This window comes from Cynoglossus semilaevis, chromosome 12, assembly GCF_000523025.1.
Source record: "Cynoglossus semilaevis isolate Cse_v1.0 chromosome 12, Cse_v1.0, whole genome shotgun sequence".
NCBI classification, from domain to species: Eukaryota; Metazoa; Chordata; class Actinopteri; order Pleuronectiformes; family Cynoglossidae; genus Cynoglossus; species Cynoglossus semilaevis.
Genome location: NC_024318.1, coordinates 7,009,940 through 7,016,043, shown reverse-complemented (window position 1 = coordinate 7,016,043; position 6,104 = coordinate 7,009,940).

Below are 6,104 nucleotides of genomic sequence, written 5' to 3'. Positions count from 1 at the left end.
TTTATTGGTATAGTATTTTACTGTGACAAAAGTTGGAACGGTCATGCTACAACATGGACACCTGTGGCTTATAGAGAAGTGCGGCCTATATATGTACAATTAATTTTTTTTTTCAAATTTATTGGATGTGGCTTATATTCAGGTGCTCAATAGTCTGATAATTACTGTATACTATTACTATATCATACTATTATTAATTTTCTAAAAATAAAACAACTAATAGATGCACTAATTTTTGCCCCCAAATATGTAGCATACATGCTTATTTATATTATAATTCATTAAAGAAAGGCATCATTCTTTTGAAGCATAAAGTTATCGGTATAATTTTTTAGAAATGCGCCGCGCATTGCTTTAATACATGTATATATACACATTTATATACATATATATATACATATATACACATATATATATTTGCGACAATTACTTCCAATAAATGTATTAATGTTTAACATACAAGTGTTGTTCCTAACAGGAGAAACACTCAGAAAAATGTCGTTTAAAGAATCTACAGATCAGAGTGTCATAAAGTGTACAGTTAAAAAACTGTGAACTGTTTGAGAAACAGCGGGCTCTAACGCTGCAGCCCTTTGACAAATCATGTCTTTGTTCCAGTGAAAGCACAGGCTAGACTGTGAACGAGACCATGCTGGGCGCGAGAGTGAATCTGCCAACAGAAAAACGTCTTTCCCTCAGAGTGAGAGAAACAACGGCCTCTTCATCAGACTCAGGCTGCTGACAGTTTAATTTTATCTCATATACAAAACAAAGATGGGATGTAGGTGATGAAATAACGCAAACCTGGGGAATAAACTGATTTCCAGCATCGACAAAAACTTAAAGTAAAAACAAATACAAAATGCAAACAGCAGGAGGCGGTAAAGCAACATTCCCTGTGTTATGCTTGTAACACACACACACAAAATAGCAAATTGACTAAACGTTCTCGACTCCAGACTACAGTTAACTAAACTGGAGGTGCTTTTATTACACAGCTGATAATTGGCTGTGCGAAGCTGCGGCTGCTGCCAGGACATTCATGGCACAACTGTCACCGTTGACTGAACGCTGGCCAAAAGACCATGCCAGCTCACTGAGATGATGCTGTCATCGTTTATCCAGCCAGCTGTCGTAGCATGTTGCGAAAAATAAAAGACGGATTAGCCCGGGTTTAGTAGAGCAAGAAGAAACAGGTTTTTTTTTTCTTATCCAAGACTAGGCCTGTCAGAATAACAGTGAAGTTAATAATATTAATATCCATTATGCAACTGTATATACAATATGTATATTTGTAGCTTTAGTATGTTGGCTTGATGTTCCTCATTATGAATGACTATAATACAATCAGCTCTTAATAGTTCCTGATTAGAGTGGCCACCTCCAAACAGACAAAATGCAGGACAAGTAGCAGGTTTAAGAGGGACTTACTCCCATCAAATCAACAAAAACAGTATCCAAGACATAACCTATAACAACACCATAACAAACCTATAAAGCACACGCATTTTGCAATGTAATGTATTTATCATTCTTCCACATTTACCATGAAAATAAGCAGAGGAGGCACAACAAAATAAATATGACCTGATGTCAAATCAAACCGTTTCAATGTAAACAGTTCTCTGTAAAACCAACAACTCCTGTGGATTATATCGCCACCTGTGACATCAAAACATGAAAATAAAAAAAATAGTATATGACCACAGCGCCAACAAACAGATTTCGCATCACAAACCAGCAGGTGGCAGGCCAACAGCACATGAACATGAAACACATAGGTAGCGGAAAAGCAACCACATGTATGAATATATATTCTGCATCGTTGTAGAACTAAACCCTGGTAACTTCTACGGCAGTAATTTTAACTCAGTGCCATTTGTTTTGCGTAAAAAAAACACTGCACAGTTTTGAATGATTGTTGTTGTGTGCGTCTTGTGCGAAACTCACGTGCATGTCGTCGCTTCCCATCACAGTCACGACCAAGCCCGACAGAAAATCCGTTTTTACTCGACTTGCAGAATACCGGTTCAGAATCTCCACCCACCGGTCTCAGCCAAAAGGTGGCGTTTTCTTCTTTTTTATTTATTTTTTCAGCAAACTACAGATGGACGCCTTCACTGTATCAAAACAACAGCGCGCTCCACGATTTCAGACGCCAAGGTTTGTGTGATTGCTGCGAGTCAGCAGTTTGATTGACACATCGCTCCGCATGTCAGATGCCGCCTGACCCAGGAAGTGGTCTGTCGTTGCTATGGGCTGCTCTGGTAGACTGCATTTAGACATAAAATAGTTTATTTTCAAGTAAGTAAGTAATGTCGAATGAAGAAGTTGGACAAAATCTTCTTGCGTAACGCGGAACAAAGGCTAAAATTACTGTGTAATACAACGTGAATTGGCTCAGGTGGTCAAAGTAGAACTGAGACCTCAGTTCTCAGTAGGGAGCAGCCAACATGGCGTCGTTGTGACGATGTACATCGGCCGGAGGTCACAGTCGTCAACACTAAAACTGATCGGCCGGAGGTCACAGTCGTCAACACTGAGTAAAACTATAGGTTTATCCTTGTATCTGAGGATTTTTTAAATCTAGTAATAAATTACATTTTATAAAAAATATCCTGAAATTATAAGAATGAAATGACTTTATGATGTGGGTGTGGTCAGATGCATGAATTGACATCCACCCATGATGTTATTGTTAGTGTTCTTTCAATGCTGTTTCCTGCAGTTTTTCTTTTTTTTTAGCCTCAAAGTGGTTTTGCATGGATTAAAATGAACAAAACAATAATCTGTCCATCTCCTGAGAGAACAAAGAGACACTCAGTGACTCAGCTTCACCTCGAGTACTTTGGGCAGAGGGATTTCTGTTGTTTTTTTTGGCAGCCATCCATTGAAACACTAAGATTGTAGCATATATAGATTATTAAATCCTGAAAAAGAAAAAAATCTAAAACTGTGCATATAAAAACACAACTATGGTCCAGGTTTTTAGGACAGCAGCAGCAGCAGAAGCAGAGACGTGTTTTTCCAAAATGCAAATTCTGTAACATTTCCACTACAACTCATTTCCTGCCCACTCGTCCCTTATTCATTCACGGCACGGTCACTGAACTCAACCATTTAGGCTGCTGCTAACACACACACACACACACACACACACACACACACACACACTCAACACACAGAGATACAACTTGTATCCCACTGTCTTTTGTTCTTTGTATGTGTGAGAGAGAGAGAAAGAGAGAGAGAGAGACAAAACTCTTTTCTCAGAGACCTCTGAGCTGAGGCTGCATCTGTTTCCACGTGCTGGGTCAGCACAGCTACATAAAACTCACGTGCTGTGATCAAATATTCATAGACATGAGATAATTTTAGACTAAACTGTAATGAATAGGTTCAGGGGAAATATTTATTGATTGTATTATAAAACAGTCTGTTACCAAAGAGGTGAGAGAGAGAGAGTTTGTGTACCGTGGGAGAGTCAGGGGCGACCAAATCTACTGCTGTATTCCTGAAGGTTACTCTAAACTTGAAATACTCTCTTTAAGGAAGACGTAATTACGGATGTGTTTCAGGTTCTGGACTTTACTTTGTGAAGCGCTGTTTTCCTCAGGGCACGGAGAAAAACCAGCAGTTGTGAATGAAAAGACTGAGAAAATCCTGACCAACTGCTGAGGTTCAGTGTTTTCTGCTGTGTTTCTGGTGTTTGAAAAGCTTTGTTTTGATTTGACCCACTGACTCAAACTTCCCAAGGGAGGTAAAAGTAGACCATCGGCTCTCATGTCTGGCTACAAAGCTAAAAATATCGATTCTCTTCCCCGTGTATTTTGGTACAGAATATAAGGTGTAAACAAACCAAGTTTTTTTTGGGAGGAAACTGTCTGACAGGTGGAACAGGAAACACGTCTATTCTCAGGGAATCACAGGCTAAATCTGGTGATTTCGTTTTAGTATTTCACCATCTTAGTCATAAAATAAATGTGATAATTAAAGGTAATCTGATGGCAAAAGATAATTTCACATAAATGTGATAATTAAAGGTAATCAGCTGATGGCAAAAGATAATTGCACACATGTATTTGTGCAGTCATAAATGTGATAATTAAAGGTAATCAGCTAATGGCAAAAGAGAAAATAATTGCGCACGTGTATTTGTGCAGTCGTGTCCGTTTCTTATGTGTGATTTATGGGAAATTTATGTGGAAAACCAAGATGTGATCACATCACAAGTGAAAACAGGAAGTGATGTGATTGCATCACATTCCAAGGTATGCAGCATGAAAAGCTGCTGCTACACTAAGAGACAAGGTGAGGGGGGAGAGAGGGGAGAGGACTATGGAAGGAAGATCTGCTCCCAGTTTCAGTAGAAACCTGGTGTTTGGTTGTTTCGCTGACAGACAGTGTTTCCAGGAACTCACTGGAGACTTTCACCGTGGACTTGTAGGACTTATTAATTCTGTTTGTTTGTGCTGGCGGACCATAAATAATATATTTTAAAGAGACAAGTGAGTGGCAACTGTCAAAGGCTGCAATATCTTGTCCGATAATGTCCAGCTCTGAACCCGAGGCTCAGGTTCTCCATCTGATGTAGAGTTAATGCGTTTGAACCAGCATTTGTAGAAAGAGTTCAGTGGTTTGACAGGACTGGGTTTGCACAGATCAGAGCTGACAGTTATGGGAAACGCAGCGAGTCCATTAGAGTCCAGGCCCAATCCATGCCATTACTACAATTACAGCTTAGGAATCAGGATCCAGAGAACTAAGAGGATCTGAACTACACCCTGCTGGACCACGGAGGGAGAAACAGCTCTGGGGAAATGAAGCAGGTCAGAAGAGTGACTGCACAGGGACAACCGTGGGTCTGAGGGTCAAGTGGACGCTGCTGAAGAAAAAGCAGGATCAATTCCAAATTTACCAAACAAATCATGAAAATCTCAACCAGTCAGGATATTAAATAAAAACAACTCAGTTTGAAATAATCTGCTGTTTGGATTCAAACACAATCTCTTTGTACATTTGCAGGGATCTAGGTTTAGAAATTGTGTGTAATTGCAGTGATGGGTGTGTTAGGGCTGCAAAGCTTGCACACACACACACACACACACACTCCCACAGTCATGTGAGTGCAGCCATGTTTAAGCCTCTCATTCTCAGCCGACGATGACTTGCTTTTTTCCCCCCTCTACTCCTCATCTCTGTAGCTGCAGCAGAGGTTTAATCCCAGACCAGAAGATTTCCCCCGGAGTAAATCAGTATTAAACTGCCCTTGATTTAAACCCAATACATGCTTAGGAGTGGTGAAAATGTGAGAAGAAAAAAAGTTTGGATTTGAGGGAATTGAGAAATTGTGTTAACGTTGCTTAATAAAATCCAAAAGGAAGTGATTCAGAAGGTGGAAAAATGGAACAAAGGAGTCGTGCAGTTGGTGGGAATCAAAGAACAAATAAATAAATTGCTGTTAAACATGGTGTCTTTGCTGCCTCTGTCTATGGTGCTGAAATAAAGTCATTCTTTGTTCCCTTGCAAATGCACGGACGGTTTCCCTGCATGAGCACACACGAGTACAGCTTCTCTTATGGACCAAACCTAATAATCTATTCCATACACGCACCCATGGTAGCAGTCACACACACACACACACACACACCTCCTGAGGAGCCACCAGCTCCAAACACCACCTTCACAAACACAACACAGGAGCAGAACCAGGCGTCCAGAACTAATGACAAACCATGTGTCAGACTCGCAGCGACTCCATTCACTCAAATACGCGACTAATGCACGTTACACGTTACATGCAGACCTCTACCCCGCACCCCCCAGCTCCGGTCTTACCATCTCGTTCACAAAGCTGTATGGCGTCCAAGCTCAGGTCCTTGATCATCCCCTCGCAGGGACTTAACGGACTGGTGATGTTGTGCGCCAAGCCTGGAACCTCCATCTCTGCAGAAGAGTCTGGACGATGCTGCTGCTGCTGCTGCTACAAATGCTGCTGCTGCTGAATGGTTAGATGCTGAGCACTCCACTGGACTTGCGCAACCACAGGCTTGTGTGCACGGTTGTCATGGAAAGAGGGGGAAGGAACGAGACGGGGGCTTCGG